Source organism: Pogona vitticeps, chromosome 3 (genome assembly GCF_051106095.1).
Source record: "Pogona vitticeps strain Pit_001003342236 chromosome 3, PviZW2.1, whole genome shotgun sequence".
NCBI classification, from domain to species: Eukaryota; Metazoa; Chordata; class Lepidosauria; order Squamata; family Agamidae; genus Pogona; species Pogona vitticeps.
In genome coordinates, this window is record NC_135785.1 from 232678628 (window position 1) to 232703918 (window position 25291).

The 25291-nt window shown below is 37.4% G+C and overlaps 1 protein-coding gene across 10 annotated transcripts in view; it reads right to left on the reverse strand.

Moving 5' to 3' along the window:
* ZBTB20 (zinc finger and BTB domain containing 20) overlaps positions 1-25291 on the reverse strand; it is a 675920-nt gene that overhangs the window by 611462 nt on the left and 39167 nt on the right. For 5 of the 10 annotated variants that reach the window (XM_072993818.2, XM_072993816.2, XM_072993817.2 and 2 more), the window contains exon 2: positions 4736-4818. The exons of the other annotated variants lie outside the window; for them this stretch is intronic. The gene's annotated coding sequence lies outside the window, so the exon portion shown is untranslated. The remainder of the gene's footprint in view (positions 1-4735; positions 4819-25291) is intronic. 10 annotated transcript variants of the gene reach the window in all.

A 25291-nucleotide genomic window follows, 5' to 3' on the forward strand; every position in this document is an offset into this window, starting at 1 on the left:
TACCTGGCAGAACACCTGTTCCCAATTGGAACTGCTTGTTTTACCTGCACTTCCCAGGCAGGATAGCTGAGGATGCTTACCCCAAGAGGTTTGCAAAGAAAAAAAAAAGTAACCAGGTCTTCTGGTGGTTGCTTTTCAGCTATGGAATTACTTACCATCTGCTATCCACCTACCCCTTCAATGGGTACTTTCAAGGAATAACTTAAGATCTGTTTATTTTGGTAGGCATTTTATAATATGCTATCTTCAAAGCCAACCTAATCCAAAATCCAGCTGAGATATCGTAAGACCACCACAAATGTAAATGTTTTCACTGTTATTTAGATTATTGTAGAATGTATTTTAACTGGTTCATTATTTCTAGAGTAATTTTTAATTGCTGTTTTATGATTTTGATTGTCTATTGTTTTTCTATGTTGTAAACCACCCAGAGTGTCCTTTGGCCAGATGGGTTGTTGGTGAATGAATGAATGAATGAATGAATGAATGAATGAATGAATGAAAGTATTAACTCTGAGTTATCACAGTGCTCTTTAGAAGTGCTCCTCCTCCCTACTGCTGAGTAAGTTTTCCATAATTTATGAATTTCACTGACATAATGAAGGAGACTACTAGGGAACACCAAAGAGCAAGCTTTGAATGATCTGTTGCTACTGCAACCACATACATTTTAGTAACTATTTAAAAGTCCAGTGTTCTCCTTAGAGGGCCCAATCCCAGAACACTTAATAGCAATGTCTGATACATGTCTGAATTCACAGTGCATGAGAAATGTTTTTAGCTACCTCGGAATCAACTGTTTTATTAAATGTTATTGTTTAACAGCAATAATTTACCTATCACAGCACAATTAAAGATACAAAATAATTTTTCAACCTGGGAAAAGAAAATGTATCAAAGTAGCTGAATGTGTTGCCCTACGCCAGAACTACAGCCCAATTCAGGGAGTCATGCTAGTACAGCTGGATAGTTCTGAACCATTATTGAGAATAGTCAACACTGCTAGACTGTGGTCAGGGCTGCAAATAAATCTTTCTTTGCCCAGGATAGAAGAAACAAGTCACTGTTTGCACATAGTGAGTGCACTACAAGTCACACCTCTGTATCAGGCAACCTCCAAACAAATTAGTCATCAAGACACTGAGAACCATCTTTTAGTATATTCTCTGGATTCAAATTCAGTCACTTCAACAATAACCACACATCCACTGCTAGCAAGAACTCATGTAGGATAAAAAACATATGTTGAAATAGTAGGTACAACTGAGTACAGTGGTGGCTCGATTTATGAACGCCCCAACATATGACCATTTCGAGTTGCGACCAGCTGCGGCTGCAAATGTTTGCTTCGATTTGCAGTCGGAGCTTCGAGTTGCAAACAAAAGAGGCAGTGGAAAAAGGCAGGGAATTCAAATTAGAGGGCTAACTGTTGGTTGGTGAAGAGCTTCCTTGTAGCCCTTTCGCCCCAGCGGTTAGTGTGCATGCGTTTGCAGAGAGGCTTTGGACCGCCTGGTGCTGCTTTCTGCTTCTGGGTAAGTATTGCAGGGTTTGCAGGGTGGGTTTGTGTTTGGCGGGGGGTTATGTTTCTGTGCTATGATTTTTGTTTTGTTTTTTGGTCTGTGTTTTTCCTCAACCCCATCGCATTCCGATGGAGCTGGCTATTGGGGGGTGTTGATTTCCCCCCAGCCCCATGGTGTTCCAATGCGGCTGGGTGTGTGTGTGTGGGGTGTTTTTTATTTCCCCCCCAACCCCTTGGCGTTTCAATGGGGCTTGGAGTGTTTTTTTGTGATTTTTTAAAATCTGGAATGGATTAATCACATTCCAATGCATTCCTATGGGAAATTGTGCTTCGATTTATGACCATTTCGAGTTACGCCCATCTTCTGGAACAGATTATGGTCATAAATCGAGGCACCACTGTACAATCAGCATATCAGCAATCCCTCATTCTAAACCTATAGTCATAGTTTACTGATATCTTCAGAAAGATATCAAACAAAACAAAATACAGTAATACAGTAATTCTATGTATGCCTATTCAGAGGCTAGTCCCAATGGCTCTAACAGAGCTCACTCAAGGCAAATTGTTTCAGCTTAGAAAGAAAGACCATAGACTAAAGAAATCAGAATAATTTTAACCTACACTCAGTATTAGAACTGAAAGTGCAGTCCCCTGTAGTCCATCCCAATTTAGTGACAGTGTCTGATGATCCACCATATTTAAAAAACAAACACTAAATAATCAAATAGGATCAACAGAACACAGTGCTAATCATATCTACTTTGCCAAGGAAAATTGCTCATTGTGACTAAATCAGAATTCTAACTCCTGTCCTCTGAAGATGCCGGCCACAGAGACTGGCGAAACGTTAGAAAGAAAAACCTTCAGAACATGGCCAAACAGCCCAAAAAACCTACAACAACCAGCTACAGAAAAATAATTATCCAGAAAAAAAGGCTACATTAACATTGCAAATGTTAGATGGTATAAAAGTAATCCTGTGAAAATACTTAAAAATAAATATTTATTATTACCCTGTTTCCCTGAAAATAAGACCTAACCTGAAAATAAGCCCTAGTAGGATTTTCAGGATGCTCGAAATATAAGCCCTACCCAAAAAATAAGCCCCAGTTAAGTTAGACCCTCCCTCCACCATTGTGCAGCAACCAGATGACATGACTGTATTTGAATAAATGTAGATTGTTGTACATTAAAAAAACCCCTAAAAATAAGCCCTAATGCATTTTTGGAGCAAAAATTAATATAAGACACTGTCTTATTTTCAGGGAAACACGGTATTTGCACAATAGGTTCACTGGCTGATTACTATTCTGTGATGGATACAGATTGTATCTACATTTATAAAAATGAGCATTGTTTCTGGGAGTTGTGGATGAAGAGGATTTTTAAAAGGGAAAAAGAAAGAAATGTAATGCAAAAACGATGGGAGAGCCCAACCCAGTTCTATACAAGCAGTGCACTGCAAATGAAGAAATCTGCATAGTTCTTTATGATCAAGGGTTTACCCATTTATTTGACTAATCATTCAAATGGCTAAACAGACCTTTAATTTGAAAATAAAAACCGATTGATGCAATCACAAACAAGTTCTAAAATTGCAGTTTATTAAAAAGAAAAAAGGAAATCTTGTCTAATCCAAAACACACTCAGAGTTACCTTTTTCTAATCAGAGCATTCATTGCTCCTCATTATGATCTCACAAGCACATTAAAATCTTATTAACATTAATTACTTCTGAGCATCTATGCATGAGCAACGACAGGCTTGCGTGTGTGTATGTGTGTGTGTGTGTCTGGATCATATCTACATTTATATACCTTGCTGCACTTTGCTTATAAAACATGTGAAAATATTGCTACTAACACCAATTAGCTAATTTCACACACACACACAGATAGTCACCTGCTGTCTCACTGCACAGCTTAATAGAGACTGGCAGACAGATGGACAAATGTACACAAAATGCATCATGGAGTTTCCTGATGTAAAACCTAAACAAGTTGACACCTCTAGGAGTGCAAATTCACACCGCCAAAATCTGAAAGAGGCACACATTTCTTCAAAGCACTGGGAAAAAAGCAACATAGCCAATATCCTGTTTTCTCACAAATGTGTGCCATGATAAATTGATAAAGACAAAGAAAAAACTGGCACACAGACAAGCAGCAGGCACACAAACACAGTGAGAGAGAAACAACATGGCAGATTAAAGGATGAAAATCTTACCAGTTGGTAGTTAGAAATAGAGGCCAAACAAAAAAATGATAAATGTTTACAAGCAAAGTTTGATTTTAACATATCACTGAACTTTCCATCTAAGCAGAGAGTCTAAAGGAAGTAATACTATGGATTTTGCTTAGATTTATATTGTATAACTAGGAATATATACAGTAAATGCCACCCATTCCACTATTCTTCCACAATTATGCCTCACATTCTGCTGCACCCATCTTTCAGCTTTTTTTTATAGAGATAATCTTAAATTTTTACCCTTCTCTCATTACCATAACATATACCAGTCAATCCAATCTCTGAGAAAGGAGACAAAAAGGAGTGCACTAACTAAAGAACCATTGCATTAATTTCTCAGGGAAGCAACATAATGCTTAAAGCGTTGCAACACTTTTACCACATATAGAGTACCAAATCCCTGTCAATAAAGCTGGTTGCTGAAAAAGAGGAAGTAACAGCTATGCAAATATATGTTGGTTACTGAAGTGTACCTCACAAATTCAGGTGATTTGTTTGTATTTTATAGACTAGAGAAAGCAGTTAACTCGGTGTATTATGGAAAGCTATGGATTTTTCTAATAAAGTGGTGTCCTGAGTACTTGATTGCTTTATATGTAACTTTCAGTAAAGAAAGGATTACTTTTAGGGCACAATAATAAGAAGCAGAATGGTTTCCCACAGGCAAAGGTATCAGCTTAGAGTGTATTTTGTCTCTATCTGTTTAATCCATATGCAGAACATATATGTAAACTCAGAAAGTTAGATTAGATTCTGATGAAGGGTGAAAATTGCTGGAATAAACACCAACAATTTAAGATATGCAGCTGATGCCATATTCCTGGCAGGAAGCAGAAATGTCTTGAGATGACTCCTGATGAAGGAGAAAGAACGAAGTGCAGTAGCAGAACAAAAATCATGAAAGAACGACATAACTTTAATGCTGACAATGAAGAAACTGAAACTGTTAAAGATTTTCTGTACCTTGGTTCAATCACCAGTCTACTGGAGAGTGTAGTCAACAGATCAGAAGAGGACTGAGTCTCGGGAGGTGAACTATGAAGGAACTAGAAAAGATAATAAAGTGTAAGGATGTGTCAATGGAGATCAAGGCCAAAACTGTCCACCATACTGTAATCAGAAATTATTATGTATGGATGTAAAAGCTGGATAGCGAAGGAAGCCAAAAGGAAAAAATTAAATTCATTCAAAGTATGGTACAGAGGAGAGCTTTGTGGATACCATGGGCAACCAGAAAGACAAACAAGTGCATCTTAGATCAAATCAATGTTGAACTCTCTCCAGAAACAAAAATAACAAAACTGAAGCTGTCATAAGTTGGAAACATAATGTAATAGATAATAATGATAGAAAAATTGAAGGCAGCAGGGAAAAAGAAAAAGCAAGGGTGAACTGGAAGACCAAAGTTGGATTGGGTCGATTCTTTATTCAGATGGACTCAGTAAAGGAAATGACAGCCTTAAATTTGCAAAAGTTTATCAGGGCTGTTAATGACATGACATTTCGGAAGTTATTAATTCATAAATTCATCTTAAGTTGGAGGGAACCTGACAACACATAACACCATTGGTATATGCACTGATAATCTGTGAGAAAGGAAACACTGTGGACTGAAAATCGAACATTTACGGTGATCTAAATTAAGAAATTATAAACAGAAGAATATCAGATGTCTAATGCATCAATTCCACTCCATAAAATAAGAGCCAATGATCCAGGACTTGCAAATCCAAAATGTATCCACCAGGGATGGGGACTCAGGACTTGCATTTGAGTTGGACTTGTCATACCAGTAATTTGACTCGGATTTGACTCGCAGGTTTTTTAAAGGCCTTGGTATTCGACATACTCAGAATCATTTTTCCGAGTTGCATTTTCGTGTCTCCAATAACCAATAGCAGGCTAGCTTACCATTTAATAACATAAATTTAGCATGCTCGGCGCTGCTGTTTGGGTTAATTTTTTGTAGTCCCTACCAGACGTTCAGATTTTGTAAGCTCCTCTTCACTTTTATATCTCTATGTTTCACTCTTTGCCTTGGGAAAAGTAGGAGCTGCCTTAATGAGAGGTGGGAGTTGCTGAGTCCCTTCATATGGAGGAGGGCCATTCACCGCCTTAGTGAAGGCAAGCCCTGCTCTGCTCGGGACAGCCTCAATGCCCCCATCCCCTCCACAACCAGGAAGGTAGGAGCTGGAGACAGTGGTGAGGACAATGGGAGGGTAGGCAGGCAAGCGCCAGGATGGAGGGGGTGGCAATCACTTAGATTTTGTCTAAAAGGGCGGGATAGAAATTCAATAAATAAATGAATAAATGAATAATAAAATAAAATAAATACCAAGGGGAAGCCCTGCTCTACCCAGCCTCGCCAGCCCTGCTGAATGGGCAAGTTGGCACCTCTCCACAGCCTCCCAGTTCAGGAGAGGCTAAGTAAAGGGACCCCACCCACCCCCCAGTTGAAAGGGGTCTTTTATTTAAAAGGGAGTCTTGCAGGGAAGGAGGAGGCAGAGCCCACCTCAGGGAAAGGCTGCAGAGACATGAGATGCAACTCTTAGAATTCCCCAAACAGGGACTCGAGACTCAGATGTGACGCTTGGGACTCAGGACTTGGACGGAAAGACTCACACTTGGGATTCAGACCCAAGGACTTGCCAACATCTCTGATATCCACATGCACAAAATATTATAAACATTGCTAATGACTGAGAGTTTTAATTCCATAATTACTTTAATTGCTCTTCTTTTATGTATGTGTTAAACAATGTGTTTGTTAAACGATTGAAACATGCATCTTATACCACAGCACATTTGAGATCTTGCTACTTCATATTATGAAGTACAGAAAACACATACTACATTATTGTGTATAAACGTGTATTGTAGTGTGAAATGTGGCCTTAACCCCAAACCACTCCAGCTCTGTTCTCTGACAATCTAAATAGGCACTACTTCTGACATTAAATGATGGTATGTCTTGTAACATAAAATACAGTGGTGCCTTGCAAGACAATTGCTTCACATAACAACGAATTCACTTTACGATGAGGATTTTGGAGCGATCTTGCGCTTTGTTGAACAATGTTTCCTATGGGCGATTTTCGCTTTATGATGTTAGGGACCTTGCCTCGCAAGACGGTTAAATTTTAGTTCCCTGTTTTCCGCTTTATGATGTTTTTGACAGCTTGGTCTTGCTTCGCTATACGAGTCTTTTAATGGTCTGTTTCATTAGACGGCTGTCTTCGCTTGGGAACCGCGTTTCACTTAACGATGTTTCCTATGGCAATTTTCACTTTACGATGACAATCCGTTCCCATTGGAATGGGTTATCAGGTTTTCAATGCATTTCAATGGAAAAACGTGTTTCGCAAGACGATGTTTTCGTTTAACAGCGATTTTCGTGGAATGAATTAACATCATCTTGCGAGGCACCACTGTATAGATCTCCCCACACTATTTGAAGAGGTTAAGGACATACTCTGCTGATTAAAGCAGAATTTGTGCATATCAATGAAAGCTTCATTTTTTAAAATTAAACATATCCATATTTTCTAATTCCCTGTGGTTGTATGATCTGAAGAGTGAACTGTGTCAATACATTGAATGAACTTTCAATACATTCATGTTATACCAGCTCTGAAATACTTGGTTTCTGTCTGTAGAAATCCCAGTTATTGTGGTCAAAAGAAGGAATCAAGTCATATTATAGAAACTGCACCAATCTATTGTGGTACATAACAGATATTAAGTTACAGTGGCTCTTTTACAGAGGTAGTCTAACATTTTCATTGCTCTTAATATAATGGAAGTCTGATACCTTATCTAGTATGTGTGTGTAAAGACTGTATGGGCAAGGGTCTTGATGGCACTATGCTAGGCCCCCCTTTTAACTGTAATGGCCACTGTCATTTGTGCTGCAGTGAGTGCACAGAAGGCCTTATAGCCTTGGGACTGTCACTGCAATTTCAGGATTGTTGCCTCTCTGTGACAGAACAAGGTTTTACTGCTATGATTTGTTGACTTTGATCACAGTGGTTTATAGTCACATGCAATGTACTATATCATTACAGAAGCTTAGAGAAGACTGCCCACAACTTCCTATGTCTGCTTTCCCACGTCTTCTTCTATGTTTGTAAAATTCTTCAGGTGAACCAGTACAGTGGTGCCCCGCTTAATGATTACCCTGCTCCACGACGAATCTGCTTAACGATGAGGTTTTTGCGATCACAAAACAATGTTTAAATGGGGAAATTTCGCTTCATGACGATCAGTTCCCTGCTTCGGGAACCGATTTTTCGCTAAACGATGATCTAAAAACAGATGATTGGCGGCTCTCAAAATGACTCCCCGCTGTGCAAAATTTCTCCCACTGTGTTAAGGAGGGATTCCTCGCTAGACAGGGACTGCAAAATGGCTGCCATTTGGAGGATTTTCACTGCACAAGCAGGTATTTCCCTCATTGGAATGCACTGACCGGTTTTCAATGCATTCCAATGGGTTTTTTATTTCGCTTGACGACAATTTCATTGTACAGTCCTTGTCCAAAGCCTTTCCTTAATGGCCTGGAACTCAAGGTTGCATTAAAGAAATAGGCTGCAAGGAAGTCCAAATAATAATAATTTTAAGGTGTCATAAGACTGGGTTTTGCTGTTTCACTTAGGCCTCCCAAACCATATTACATTTCCATAGCAACACTAGCCCTGTTCATTACTTGATGTACCACAATTCTCTTATCCATATTCTTTTGCTCTACAAGGTAAATCAGTAACAATCTGTATGTTCAGTATTAGTTCTCTTCTGTTAATATCTGTGAAAAATAAAACCTGGATTTTTTATTCTCACTTCTCTGCCAGTGAACTAATTCTTCATCTTAATTTAGCACAGCAAATAATCTAGCAAATGCATGTCAGTCCTGCAACAAATCCCAAAATTCTTGTGTTTATCAGGTATATATATAAATTCACATATATAGGTAAGTAAAAACTCTCAACAACAGGTGAATGTTGTAGCGACAAGACAGGAGTATATTTGAACTAGAAAGCAAATATTCAGTAATAATCAGATTTCAGTATCTATAAAGCAGGCCATTCCAACATATAAAATTCAAGTTTAAGTATACAGATTCACATAAGACACAGGGACTGATTATGGAGTCAGGATAAAGCACACTTTCTGGTCTGTAGCCTTAAACTACCTTTTTAGGCTAAAATATAAAACAAAAAATAAGTAAACATTACCCTCAAGAAAGTATCACACCTAATTTTTATTCCCTGGCACCCCATCACCACCAGGCTATGAATACGAGTAACCGCCAGAACTGAAAGATACACTATCCAGTTGAAGGTTCCTAAAATTTTGGAAAATTGAAGCCTGAAGGCTAGTATGCAGAATAACGCAGTGCTCTGCTGCACTGGCATATACCTTGCTCTTAGTATAACACTGAGACTAGCCAATCCAGAAACTTCACACTTAATGCCAAACATAGATACTGAAGTTTTTATGCCCCTATTCTCTTCTATGCTGTAAAGACCTCCGTCAGTTAAGTAACCACCGTCTACAGTAACTCACTGAAGTAGATATTAGCCCCAATTTAGGTTCTGGATTCCTCAGTGTACCAGAATCTGAAGACATCCGTAGTTTCTTATAATTAGGAAAGTACTGTACAGTTCTTGGGCAAATCCATCTAGTTCTTTATGTAGTTGTGGTTCATTGGATGCCTACAAAAACAACTTATATATTCCATTATGGTGGTGCCTACACTGGCACCAAAACATTTCTAGCTGATAACAGACAGAATGTGATTCTACACTCAAGTCTTGTCCAATAAACAGAACTAATCTGATTTAACTGGATATTGCACAAGAAATTGTTCAAAACTCAGCCCAGCAGCAATCTATAGGTTGATCTAAATAGGTTACTTAGTTTAATTTGCCAAGCAAATGCCACATATGTGGAATTCCTGGGCATCCATGATTACCAGGTAAGCTATTAAATATCAAGTTGGGCTATCCAAATGAATATAAACAAAACCTCTACCTAATGACATGTAGAAAAAATTAGCTTCTGGCCAATAAAAACTGAGCTCATTAAGAATCAGGATTAAACATTGAGATTTAAACTGGAATGAATTAAACAATAACACTATGTTCTTCGGCATCTGCAAATACCAGTTTTTCAGAACAAACTGTGTGAACAACCCCCGTTTTTATTTACATCACCTGTTGTAATCCACACTGAATATGCCTCCCTATCTGTACCAGTACTTCTGTGTATTAACTATTAAAACTCATTTATGCTCATTTTTCCACTAAGATTTGAACACAGATGAACAAGCAAACCTATCCATGTGTAGGAAATGTGCTGTTTTTCTTCTCTGTCTACCTATGTGATACTTCCTTAAAATGAACAAGAGCTACAGCTACCAAATGAATGAAGAATAGCACACTACTCAGAGTAACAATACTATTATTACTATTCTGTCATTAGAACATGTATAATCATAGTCACCTCCCCTACAGTGCAGTCAGGTTTTCTGCCATTAGTTACCAAATGAAGACCTTAAAACTGAACCAGCTCTCAGTAGAATTTACTTTTTGGCATAAAGGTTTCAAAATCTGCTCTGTAATCCAGTGGGTAATTATGATTATATGAAGACCAAATTAATAACTTCAAAGGATGGTTGAAAAGTTATGTTACATATACTGAAGGCTTCTTGTTTTTGTCCATTACACTATAAGCAGAAAAATAGCCAGGAGAAAATCAACACTCTCATGAAAGAAAGTACAGTACTGAAATTCTAGCAAGTCATTATGAAGCTGCAGTCTTCAGTGGAAGCAAATTCTAATAAATTCAATGCTTCTAATTAGGACAAAACTATAAATATGGCAAATACATAACTGAAGAAAAAAGAACTGGAAAGTTCAGACCCACCGTTTTTGTGCTGTGTCACAAAGTATCTATTCCTGACCCCTTCATTGAACTGCTATGTAACAAACAATTATGTCTTTCCATCGAACAGAAATTAAGAAAACAGCTAAGTCCATTGATATTTATGAAATACTCTGAGACTCCTTGGTAAAGGTGCTATAAAAGTGTAAGCTCGCTAGTTCCATCAATTCTGACATACACAGTCATTTGCTCTTGGTTGAACTCAAGTGACAGGGTTCAGATTTCATTAATTTTCACCTTTTCTCATCTAAGGAACTGAAATTTGCAGATCCAAAAGATCAAAGAAAATCTAAAAAGTATGAAGATTTTATTCAAGTTTGTTTTGATTTTTAGCTGAGTATTGTTTTTGATTCATTCACAACTGCTTATTGCTAAAATTGTAAGACGTATTGAAAATGTCACTCTTAAAATCAGAGACAATTATTTAAATAATCATTTATATCCTATTACCTTTTTCACCAACATGAGAATTCCAGCGCAAATTATTCCTTTTAAAATAGCAGCAGAAATATCCTTTCTTTTAAGTAATATATATTTCATGTAATAATGTTTACTTCAATGTTTACTTTAATGTTTGCTTCATGTAATGATATTTCATGTAATAATGTTTATATGTTAATCTACAAATGTTAAGGCCATGGGATTTTGGTCTTTTTGTTGTCTTTGTTTTTAAGTAGGATTTGGAAATATAATAATTAATAAGTAACATGTATGGAACATACTATTTGTAAAGACTAACGCATCACTCTCTTTTTAAAACAGACTATAATTTCTTAGCTTTCAAAAATAATATTCCGAGCTCTATCCATTACAACAAACATCAGTTTTGTTTGTCAGAAGAGAATTCTAATTTACATTAAGAGAAAGTATGTCCTCATTTTACCATCACTCAATTTGCAACAGATTATACATTTAATTTTTTAAAAGATTATCCTGCTGTTTTTTTCAGTAAGCCATCATAGCTACCATACAAAGAGAAAATAAGGAAGCAAATATCAAAAACATCATGACAAAAATACTACATGAGGAAGAAGTTCAATGTTCAAATATTTTCTTGTTCATTTTTCTTGTTCATATTACCTACTTGACATGCACAGTTTAATACAGTATTCAGGTCCTCGGGGGGGGGGGGCAGAGGGATCAACATGGAACAGAGACAGGTGGCAGCCTCAAATCCTCTTGTTACAGACAGCCACTTGCCTGCCACGACTGGGTCAACATCTTTGGACAGAGCAAAGGATCACCAGATAGAAAAGCAGCTCCATTCTGTAGGAAAGGAAGTTCAAAAGATGAACATGGATGGGGAGCCAACCACGAGGGAAGGAACAGAGGGAGAAGATGAAGGAAGAGTGTTGACAGCTGAAGGAGAAAACTGGAAGAATAGAGTGAGATCACAGAGATCATCTGGCAGCCAAGAAGAACTCCAGGGATCACAAGAACAGAGACAGGTGTGCTGGAGAGGTTTCTCCAGGGATGGTGAGAACATGAACAGAGTAATTTAGAGCCATGAGTAGTTTCTCCTCTCTGATGAACTCAAGAGCCAGGAAAGATTGACATATTTAGAGGATAGTAGCAGAAAAGGGAAGGGAATATGATTATATTTCACCTATGTAACTTGAAGATAACATACAATAAATACTTGTATATTTGTCAGATATCCCATAAAGGAAATGGAGTCTGTAGAAGCTGAGAATTTTAAAATCATCCTCCCAAGTAAGTCAGGACATTGCCTGTACTGCTATTATTATTGTTAGCCGCCCAGAGTAGACTTTGGTTTAGATGGGCAGGATATAAATTTAATAAATAAATAAAAAAATATTACTAAAGGTCTTCCCCATCTTCACTTAACTATATAATTTATCCACAAAAATGCATTGTTGTGTAGACTGCCATTGTTTTCAAAGATTTAATTATTAGTAAATCCTGACATGGAACAATTACCCTTCTCTGGAGCACTAAAACCAATTTATATATTTATCCTTCTCATATTGTTTGCTAGGATTATCCATCCTCCAAATGGCCAGGAATATTTTTTTAAATTGTTCTAATTAACCCCTTTTCTTCTTCTTCAAATAAATGCTCTTATTATTCGCACAAGTGCTCAAAACAGACTCTAGAAATTACATTAAAGTTATAGGATATTTTCATTTTCAGCCAGTTTTAACCTGAGCTTTTTAACAAATCTCTTAGCTATTCAGCATAAAATTTCTGTGCTAGAACCACAATCTCACTATTGCCATACATATCAGCTGCTAATGTGTATCATACAAGATACATATCAGCTAATAATGTGTAAATAAAACTTATAGGAAGCTGAATGGAAGTAAGAGAAAAGAATTAAACTGGTGTGTCTCTTCTCTAAACAATTGGCAACTATTATTATTTCAACCTGCCAACACTGAAGCTGCCTAAAAACATTTTAAGGATCTGTGAAACAAATCAGATACAATCCTAGGTAACTGCCTGTTTACAGAGTTGCTCCCTGGTATACAGGTTAAAGAACAAAACTAGAAATAAATGAAAGACATCTGCCAAAAACTATTATTATTGCTTACAAATAAATAGTGTTAAAGCTTATTGATAAAATTAAAAATTTACAATTCACTCAGGCCAGATGGCAGTCCCCAAAGTTATTACAGATCTCAAATGAGAACGTGTTAGATCATTCCCATGCAATATGTAACTTGTCAGAAATATATGCTTTCTTGCAATAAACTGGCAGACAGCCAATGAAACATTATTGTTTTAAAAGATAATTGGTGTATATTTTAGGAGAAAAAACACATGAAAGGATTCAGGAAGATATAGGAAACTTCAAGCCTATCTGTTTAATTTGTTTTTCACCTAAACTAGTAGTTTTAACAAAAGTACAACTGAAAAATATTTAGAAGAATAAGTCTTGTTGGAAAAGTATCAGCATGGATTTTACCATGCCAACCGTTTTCTTTACTAACGTTATGAAATTCATTAAAAGGTCTGGATGCAGACTAAGCCAGTCATGCTTTTATAGTAAAGTTTGTATTATTTTTAAGGGAATACAGCACCAAACCCCATCCACACCATAAAGACCAACCCCCTAGACAACTGCTTAAACCTTCAGAGGTGTACAGGCTTTCTGTACACCTCTGAAGCTCTAAAGATTAAACCAGAAGAGGCTAGGCTAAACCTATAGAGAGCAAAAACTGTACCTTGCCATGTAGATTAATGCCAAAGAGTGTCTCCCACCAGGACATGATTCTGTCTGGACCACCTGAAAGTCCATAGACTTTGAAGAGGAGTAAGAAGATCAAAGAATAATCAAGTAAAATTGGACTAATTAATGTAAGACAAATCTACTGTGAATGTGGAAAAATTCAATCAAATGCAGCATTTATGTGCATGCACTACCATGTGTACAAAATATGTGATAAATGACTGAGATGACACTATTGAAGCAGTCTACTTCTGGTCAAAAATAGTCTAATCTATTTTAATATTTTAATTTGTTTGAATTTTATTTATATTTTATATATTTCATAATTGTAAATTGTACAGTGCTCTGATATTAATAACAAAAGAAGTACAATCCTATGCACATCTACCCAGAAGTAGGCACTAACAAGCCTGTAGTATGGGGACATTCCACAATACATTTTGAATTTTTAAAACACTTAAATCAGTTTTTTAAAATGTGTCATATGAAAAGACATTAGAAGATAAGACATGTCTTGATATGGACAAGTAAATAAAAATAATAAATACAAAAAAAGGAATAAATTAATTTGTAAATTTAAAAGGAATATTGGGTCCTCTAATTGCATACTCGATTTTATTTAACTTATTTAATATTGGTGGGTCAAATGTAAACAGTGATGAAGACACCACTGAAGATGAGGCCAACCTAGTCCAGAGGGCAGTGTGAAGCCAGCTTTAAAGAGCTCCGAAAGGATATCTTTATATGCATTGGATGGGTAATAGAAGCAAATAACATTCTGCTCCTACAGTCCACACTGGTATTACTCTATGCACTGTTCACAACAAGAACACTGTAGAGTTAGAGAACTCTGCTTGCTACAGTTGTATATTTAACTATATACTGACTTCTTAATCCTTTGATCATGTAGATAATTATTTGTAAGCATATATATTTTAAAAAGTAAGCTCCAGTGATAACTGACTTTATTTGTATGTTAATTATTAAGAATTGAAATGTCATATAAAAGCAGGGAGGATTTTTTTTTACTATGCAAAAGCTAAAAAATCCAGGGAAAAATCAGATTAAAGAAAAAACCTTTACGGCAAGGTAACAAAATAATTTAGTGGAAACATGAGAAGAAAACATACCACATCTTTACGTGGGACTGGGTGGTGTTGGTGGAGGAGGTTCAGGGATTTTTTCTTTATATACAGACACGAACAATCAGTATGGTTTAGGTGAACAAAATGTTGAAGAAATATTGCAGGCTTCTGAACTAGGCAGGAACAGCTGCTTTCACAGCAGTGAAACATTTCAGTCAGAACTGTGCTGGCTCATAGGACAAATGGCTTAAAGTTTGTATGGCTCAGAAAGAACTGGCTTATTTAGGAAATGTCAGTATTTTAAAAAATGGCAACAGAACACCCTCTGTCAAATTGGAGTGAATTTTGAATCCTCGAAAACAACTGAATGCATCAGCTGGGTAAGAAGGGGAGACAGGAAAGAGAAAGAGGGGGGAGGAAGGGAGAGGAGAATAAAAGAGTGCTGAAATAATTAAAGAAGCTGTTAGGAAACCAAAAAGTCCATCCATGAGTTGAAATCAACTGAACATCTTAAAACCGATTTCTGTGGTTACCAGGAGTACTTGTCAGCTTTGATGGTGTAGCTCTGTGGCCACAATACCTCTTAATGGTAATTCTCTAATTCCAATTCCCCCCCCCCAAAAAAAACCTGTGACAAAAGACATCATAAATTGGCTACAATGGTATATCCTGCACATTATAACTACAATGGACAGCTGCAACTGTACATTATAGCTAATCCATAATTGTAGCTTAAATCATGTTTAGGGTTTCAGAGACATTATTCTAGCAGATCTTTGTGCCTAAGAATAAAAGACTGTGTTTTGCAAATAAAGTATATGTTCAAAACTCCAATTTTAAAAGGCAAGGTAATTTGCAATCCTACAGGAGTTATGAAAAGCTCCAGCTGTGACAATCAGGTAAATTATACAGCTTACACAGTTCTTTAGTAGGAGGTCAACATATGATAAGGCAGTATGGATACATGTGCCACATTGATAATGCATGTGTTTGAGATAATACTAAAGCAAAAGTAATAGAATTTATTCTGGTCTCACCTTTTACATTTTGGTGACCAATTGGAAGGTGGCATTCTTTCTGGGTTACTATTTCTGTGCTAGTAATCAAAGGTCGGTTACTCACTACTAAGGTAATTTTCCAAATTTTTAGAAATTACGTTAATAATGTTGTAAGAAGTCACTGTAGCCTTTCATTGGCTTACTTGGAAATCTTACCAAGATATTATAGTTTCTGTCCATCTTTGTTCCATATTATAGCACACTGTGTTGTAGGTAGTCCTAAACTTATTGTATGTAATCAAATTGTTTTGATTTTACTGCATTAGCTACAGGTAAGGGGTCTGCCATTAAAGCTAAATAAACCATAGTCCTGACAGCCTCACCATGACTCAAACTTGATCTGGCTTTCTTCTGTCCTTGGCCTCAAAAGTACTATATAGTGGTGTCTTGCAAGACAAATGCCTCGCAGGACAAAAAACTCGCAAGACAAATGTTCCTATGGCCGTGCTTCACAAGATGAATGTTTTCCGTTTTTTGTTCCTGCCTCAGGATTGCTGATTTTTAAATGTTTTTCTATGATGATTAAAAAGTTAAAGTTTTTATTGAATTTTTAAAAAATCATCTGCACAATATGTATGGCTTTAAAGAGCACTTAATAAAACCTTTGGAAACCAAATTTGACTTTGTTCTTACTTTTTTTGCCTACAGGAACACATTAATTAGATTTCAATGCATTCCTATGGGAAAACGCATTTTGCAAGATGAATTTTTTGCAAGACAACATTAACCGCTGAACGAATTAAATTCGTCTTGTGAGGCACCACTGTATGCCTTGTTTAGTGTATCAAATATGTGAATCCAAGTTTCTCCTACCATCATCAAACTTTGCTTTAGCTGGGCCAAACCACCTGCATTATCATAGATCTCCCACCAAGATCTACGCAGATCACCCGTGCAAGCCAGGAGGTGAGGCTGAGGAGCCTAATGCCGAGAGAGGCCCGGAGGGAAAAGACATGAAAACGGGCCTTCTCGGTGGTGGCTCCTCGCCTCTGGAATAATTTCCCTCCTGAGATCCGCGCAGCCCCCACTTTGGGCACCTTTAAAAGGCAACTAAAAACATGGCTATATATTCAGGCCTTCCCTCCAGCTAACACCTGATTTTCTCTTGTTCTTTATTTATTTTAGTTCTATTTTTGTATTGTGCATGTTATAATTATGATTTATGTAACTCTGTATTATTTTACTCTTTGTATTCACTGGAAGCCGCCTAGAGTGGCCTTTTAGGCCAGATGGGCGGAGTATAAATCAAATAAATAAATAAATACATCTGGACAGGACTGGCTACTAAAAGAGAGGAAACTTTAGTGACTTGCACATTTTATTATGACAAATAATGACAAATAAATTTCTTATGTCTTATGTCTTATGTCTTATTAGCATATGATTTGCTAATTTGTTTTTAAAAATACACTGTTATGTTTTTTGCTTAGATCTTGTTATATGCAGCCATAAAACATTTTTTTCAAAGAGAATATAAATTATTATTTAAATGCTTTATCAGACTATGTATAGGATTGAGAACTTGCTGAAAGAAATACTGATATATTTGCTCCTTTGTTTTGTTATCAAGACAATACCTTTCAAATGTTGAGTCTTTACATCTGTAGATCATGCTGGCCTCCAGCAGTGATATTGGAACTAATCTTAGGGCATGATTACATACACATTTATCCCAAGTTGATGCAAAGCTCTGCACTGCACCCTGGCATCATGTGAAGGTGGGTTTCAAGTATCCACACATACACAAAGCCCCCCATCCCTCTTATCCTTCTCTGACACTATCATCACCTTCTTACTTATACTTTTCTCTAGCATTCAAATCACTTCTCTTGTCTGAATGTTTAGCAAGTTAACAACTGCTGAAGTAACACAACATAGTAAGCATTCGAATTAGTGCTCTATCACTATTGGCGCTATAGCAAAACTATAGTTCTGAAATAGGAGAAATATATGTTTGAAAATGCAATGTTCAAATAGCATTGCAGCTGCAGTTTTTACTAGCATAAGAACAAGGTGGGCAAAAGAAGTAGGGTTCACTTTGTCAATATGCCCCACTATGCACATCATCAAAGATGTCTGTGATCAGGATCTTCATGAGCTGGTGACATTCCCTCATTTTGGGGGGAATAAGAGACGGAGACAATTTTAAAAATTCAAACTCTCTTCTTCTCTGCTCTAGGTAGCTCTGGATCTGGCAGCAATCCTCCACCAGTTTTAAATTTGGGAAATCCTTCAACAAGTCACAGACCTTAGTAGAAGCTTCTTCTTCTCTTTATGTCTGTACCGCACAATCTTTCATCCCTTTCTTTATCTCATCTGTTTCAATTCTAAAATCTCACGTGTCGTCCCACTCTTATCAACCTCTTTATTTATTGTTTCTTTCAAGTGATTGGGCCAATTCCTTCCTCCTGATCTCACCACCACCTGCAGCAATGTTTCAATAGGGTGTTCAATTAGAGTGGTATACCCTGGTAATTCTGAGAATACATGCTGGAATTCTTGTTCTAACTCTCTCACCTGCTGTTGTCCTTTGTCTAATTCTTCATTAAGGGTAAGCTTGAGAGCTTTTTGTAGGCAATTTCTTGCCTCTGGGCCAAAGTTTTCTTCTCCCACCTCTCCCCACAGGGCTTCTCGTTCTTTCCACTCTTTCAATAAAAGTTTACATGAAAGGTGCCCTTTTTCTTATCCGGCATTGCTATTTCCTAATCTACTGGCCATATTTTCTGAAAGACTTCATATGGACCTTGCCATCTAGCAAGTAACTTAACGTTCTCAGCTGCCATCAGTAGCAACACTTTTTGTCCTGGTGTGAACTGTCTATGTTTAACTTTAGCATCATATCTCCTTTTTTGCCCCTGTTGCACTTTTAACAGATTTTCTTTTGCTATTCCCACTACCTTTCGTAGATAGGTAGTTCAATCACTTGTACCACTATCTGAGCTTCATCTTTTCCACTCTCCCACTTATCCTTCACCAGGTCTAAGATTCCCCTTGGGTTCCACCCATACATCATTTCAAATGGAGAGAAGCCTGTGGAGGCTTGTGGCACCGCTCTGATTGCAAACATTAGTGGGGCTATCGATAAATGCCACCTTCGGGGCTTTTCTATTACTAATTTTCTTAACATACTTTTAAATGTCTTATTAAACCTTTCCACTAGCCCATTAGTCTGTGGGTGGTAAACAGCTATATGAACTGGTTTCACCTCCAACATTTCTTTGAAGGCTTGGCTCATGAAATTTGTACTTTGATTGGTTAGAACTTCCTTAGGAAAACCTAGTCACGAGAATACCTGCATCAATTCCCTCACTAACACCTTAGCTGTAGTAGACCTTAGAGGGATCGCTTCTGGGTAGTGGGTGGCATAATCTATGATGACCAATATGTGAATATGCCCTCCTGTTGACCATAATAACGGTCCCACTATATCTATTTCTCTAGAAAGGTTGATCTACTAAAGGCATGTTTCTTCTCCTACATTCAATTCAGCCCATGTTGTTTGTTAAGTCTAAACATATACATTTCACCACTAGTCCTTCCTCCTTTTTCCCCCCCCTCAAGTCTCGTAACAAAGTCTTGCCACATCCTGTATCAATCAAGGCCCGCTTCTTTTCACCATTCACCCATGCTTCTACTTCCCAACCTACATGTTCCGGCCCAGATTTAACTATCAATTTCGTTTGCTGCCCTACCCAGAACAGTCGGTCCCTGGGCAATCCCGTCTCACGTGTCCTGGTAGCCCACAATCGAAGCATACTGGTCTTCCGTCTTTGCCTTCTTTTAAACCGGTGCCTGGCTCATACATGCGTTGGTCGACTGTAATTGGTCGCACTAGTTTCGGAGCCACTGGCTCAAACGGTTGCCCATGGGTTTTCACAGCTCCATACGTCTCTGGGGCTCGTCGCGAACTGGTTGCTGCGTTTGGCAGTGGCATATTTTCATGTGCTCTACCTTGCTCTCCCCATGGGGCGGAGTTTTCTTTATTGACTTCCTCTGCCAAGCAATAATCCTCCACCTAGCGGAGCGTGCTCTCTAAGTTCTTTGAATTGTTCTTCTGCACCCAACTCTTTACGTTTGTACTCAGCGTGTTAATCAACTGTTCCATTGTAATTATTTCCATCAACTTCTCCTTCAATCTCTCCTCGGGTTTTAGGAACGCACTAAATTAGGTCTCATTCTTTGAGCAAGCATCCGTGGGTATACTCCTGCCTTCAATCTTAATTTTCTGAACCTTTTCCTATATGCCTCTTCTGTTAAATTCAACGTTTGCAGAATCGCTGCTCTCACGACGTCATGTCAAGCTGCCTCATCCAGGCTCAAGGTATCTATCACTTCTTGTAACAACCCCGTGAAGCAGGGGGTCCATTGCTCCTTTGCCCACTCCGCGGCTACGTCTGGATCATCAGTAGAACTCAGCTTCTGCATTCTAATTGGAGCTGGTCCCGCTACTAATCCACCCCTATTCTACACACAATTCTTTTGCAATTTATTTTCCTCTGCTTCTTGTTTCATGATCCTCTTAGTCAAAAATGTCTGTTGTTCAGCCAAATTTTCTATCAATTTCTCGTGCCTCTCAATAGTCCTTTGAAGTTTTGACATTTCTTCCTTTCCCGCTTGAGGGACCGCCCCATATTGGGCGCCATTGTGATCAGGTTCTTCATGAGCTGGTGACGGTTTCCTCATTTTGGCAGAAATAAGAGATGGAGACGATTTTAAAAATTCAACAGGTTCAACTTTATTAACTTCAATGTCGAGATTGACTAAATTAAATGGATCTAAACAACTTAATTCTGGCAATGTCTTATAACTCAAAACCTTTGTTCCTGGAGTAAATATGCCACTTCTCGCAGCGGGGTTGGACCAAAGCACTTGCAATCGGTCATCTCTCTCAATGGGGTACTCCTTACTCCACACACCATCCCACAGCAAGGGTGTCTTGCCCAGTCCCCTTCTAGAGGTGGGACGTTGTAAGAGGGACTGGGATGAATCACTTTCCTCCCCCCACCTTGGTTGCGAGGGTAAACTACTACTTTCCATTCTAAGGGTTTTAATCCCTTCTTCTCTACTCTAGGTAGCTCCGGATCTGGCGATCCAGATCTGGCAGCAGTCTTCCACCATTCTTTAAATTTGGGAAATCCTTTAACAAGTCACAGACCTTAGTAGAAGCTTCTTCTCTTTCTGACTGTACCGCACAATCTTTCATCCCTTTCTTTATCTCATCCGTTTCAATTCTAAAATCTCACGCATCACCCCATTCTTTTATCACCTCCTCCCATACTATCAGATCCTGCTCCTCCTCTTTCTCCTCCCCTTGATCTTCTGACAAACACACTTCTATTTCCTTCCTTTCTGTTATTCCTTCCTCTTCTATATTTATAAGTATGCCCTCTACACATCCGTAAGTTTTCTCCTGCACATTTGTGGTTGAGGACGGCTCACTAACACGCTCTCCTTCACAATGTAATTTGGGCATGTCCAGCAACTGCCCCAAACTACGTATAGAGCCAATCACACAAGTCAAAAGCAAGGCAAAAAATAATGTGACTAGAAATGCTACAAAACAACGAAAACTCTACCAACCAAAGGAACTATACTGTATACTGTACTCATTGCCAAGATCTACTCATGATCACTACTAACATAGTGGACAGAATAAAGTTCAAAAGGAAAAGTGAAGAACACAGCACAAACAATAGGAAACATACCTGTTTAGTCACTCCATTGGTTTCACCAGAAGTAAGTTTAATAAACTCCCAGTATGAATTATATTACTGCAACATATAACCCTTAACTGCCAGATGTCCTTTAAGCTTGTTTTATTCATCTTTATTATTCATCTACAGTGGTTCCTTTATCAGTTCTACAAAACTCATGTTTTTCTATCTCTTCAGTAATTGTCAAGACAGGCAAAATAAGTTCCTTAATTGCACATGTATATGTATGTATGTGCAACTATGATACACATTCATGATGCCTCAAATCTTATGAAATTTAATTAATAAGGGGAAGATAAAGGAATAGTTTATTATAGGCTGAATGAACACCAAAAACTCTTAGTGCTCCTTACTGTGTTCTCTGTGATGCTCAGTCTTCTTTACAAAGCAGCCAAACACAAATTGCGACCAAGATCAGCACAGTGTTCTGCTACCTGAAGGAAGACAAGAATCACTGAACCCCCCTGCTGCACATTTGAACTGTGAGTGTCTTCTGGATGAAAAGCATTAGTACCTCAGAATAACTGGATGCAGAGATTAATATCTATGTTCTCAAGCCATGCAAACCTGACTGCTCCCCGTCCTTTTTCTTGTAGCCCAATTCCTTCCTTTATCTACGATTTGCTGTAAACAAGTTTAGTGGTACAGCAACACTGGAGTTAAAGAGGCACACAGAAAAAGGTTTGGCTCACTACACCCCGGTAAGGTGGAATCTCAGTTATCTAAAATGACACAATAGTAGGCTATGTAAGAAAGGAATGAATTTTGATAAGAGGGAAGTAATTAAAGGGGGAGGAGCCTCTGAGTCATAGGTGTTTTATGATCAGATGGAGAGGGCCAACTCTCTCAGACCTGGGAACTGAATCTCCCCCACATGATCCAGAAACCACCTCTATTAGGAGCCTGGTTCACAATCTCCCAAAATCCAGTTTGAAGTTTAAAACCTCCTCATCAGAACTACTCCATGCAATGTACTAGTTAAACTGGATGTGGTACGTACTTTTACACTGCTTGCCATTTAGAGGAATTTTTATATATTTTTTAAAAAATAAAGTTACATAACCGGCAGATGACTGGGAACGGGACATCGAAGAGAGGAAAGTAGGAATGGATTTCATAATCTTCTCACTCATCATGTGGCAGTACAACGCTACTAGATCAGAACAATCTTTTGGTATTAAGAGTGTAAATTCAACAAGCTGTGATATTTACAGAACTGGTAAAGCACAGGCAACAATACTGACGTGTCCCACCCCCCTTGCAAAATAATATGATTATGGTTCACTATTAAGTGAGAGCCAGCTTACTCAAAACCAAGTAAGAGAAGCTATAAGACAGCTTCCCCTGCATCAGTCTCATTTAATCAAAGCCACAGTTAGTAAACGTGCATTATTTTTAATTTCATTTTATATATGACAGCAGATGCAATCTAAATTACATATAATGGGGCTCATAATACTTGATTTTAGTAGCACACAAATTTGTACTCATTTAATTCTGAAATTACAGCCTTCATCATTAAAACTATATATGGTGACCCTTTTTATAAGTCTGTCTACTGATTCTAAACTGGACCTGGCAATCTAAAGAAGTTATATGTTTATAATTGCTCCTTAGAAATTCTTAACTCCTAGTGTCTTTCTCTGAAGTCTCGCAGAAATAAATACTTTAGTTAATGAGTTTAAAAGACTAAGAAAAAGCTACACCAAATAACCAAAGAAAAAGGCACTAGTGCTACAGAAAAGCAAAATGTGTTCATTTATAATTAAAAGATAATAATAGAGATATATAGCAGCATTAAGTTTCAGGCTTGAATGTTTAGATTATTTTAAATCAAACAAGAATATTCACAACACATTGCAATTAAACTGAATTGGTCCCAAGACTGAGAAGCAAACTTTTGCTTCAGTGTAAAATTAGCAAATACAACCAAAAAAGCCCCAAATCTGACTCTTCATATAATAACAATATTGTCCTCTGAGAGAATGTCAGCATTTTAAAATGTAGGTGGTTTTTTTTAAATGCCAGTTGCTTACTTTCTGTTTACTTAAACCAGACAAAATTTAATATGAAGCCGGTTTCACTTTTGTTTACTGGTATTTTCTCCATTGCTGAAGAATCAGTATTGCCAACTTTGTACAGAGAGAAGAGCTGCTGACAGAATAAAACTTTCCAATGAAATGCTTTCTAAAAGAACTATCATAATTTAATTTTTAAAAAAACAACCCAAATAATCTGAAATTAAACATTATTACCTGAATCTCCACACAACAGGAAACATCTTCATTTTTACCACAGGTAAGTCTTCCAAAAAATTACATAAGCACAAAATTAATCCTGACAGGTCACTTATTTTTCTCACTATACAGAATATTGCTTGAAACAGTTCTTCCTGAAAAAAAACAATGCTTTACAGAGCCTAAAATCTTGTAGAGTTATCTGAAAGTAATTTATAATCCCAGACAACAGAATGCAAGAAGGATTTTAAGATTATTATTTCTTTTACCATTTTAATGCTATGTATTTATTCACCCATAAGTTTAAGATGAACTTGTGGAACAGATATGAAGTGTAGAACATTTAAAATTCAGAATAGATCAGGAAACTAGATCAGAAATATGATTTCATCAAAATAAATAGGGCTGATATTTTTCCTCTTCCATAAAGACTTATGTCAAAGTCCACTGAAGACAATGAACTTAGATTGGGAGCCTAAAAGCCAAATAGAGGCTAACAAGGAGAAAGGATGGAAGAAAAAGAAATATTCCCACCCCCCTAAAAAAAAACATTTGAGTCAGTGGCAGTTTGTTGGCCAAATATGATTGTTTACTATTTCCACATTCTGATCCCATGAAGAAGTAGACAATGCCTAAACTCTCAAAGGAGTTAAAGAAAAATAGACATTCATCAGCCAATCTAAACTGTTTTAGCTACAGGGCATGGCAAGGCATGAAATAGCTACTTCAGAGAGAGCACTTCCTCAAGTAGGTGTGTTAGATACTGTCTGTTCCATTGCTAAAATACAGCATAATGTGACCAAATCAACCCTCGTGTAAGATGTTCTACTACTAGTGACAGAATAGAGCTTTGACATATTATGCAAGGTGCATAATATGTAATTCTCAGCAACACTGGCTAATGCAGTTCATCACATTACTGCTCACATCAAACTGTACCTTTCTGAATTTAAGTTTACTTCCTAATGCTCAATGCAACTTACGAACAGACTTTGCTGTTGATGAACAGTACTTTTGCAAGAAAATGTGTAGCACAAAAGATTAAATATTTTCAATGGCAAGCTCTCTCTGTAAAACAAAATCAACACTTTTCATCTGACTGAGAAAAGAGCAAAAGTATTTCACAGACAGCTTTGCTTCCTGCAATGCAACATTCGGTTTACCCAAGGCTCACAGAATTTAGCAATATACTTTAATCTCTTGTTTTTTTTAAAAAAACTGATGTACAGCGATCAAGATGACTTCTTCCTACTCTGTAAAGTCAGTAAATCTTACTTTAAAATATAATAA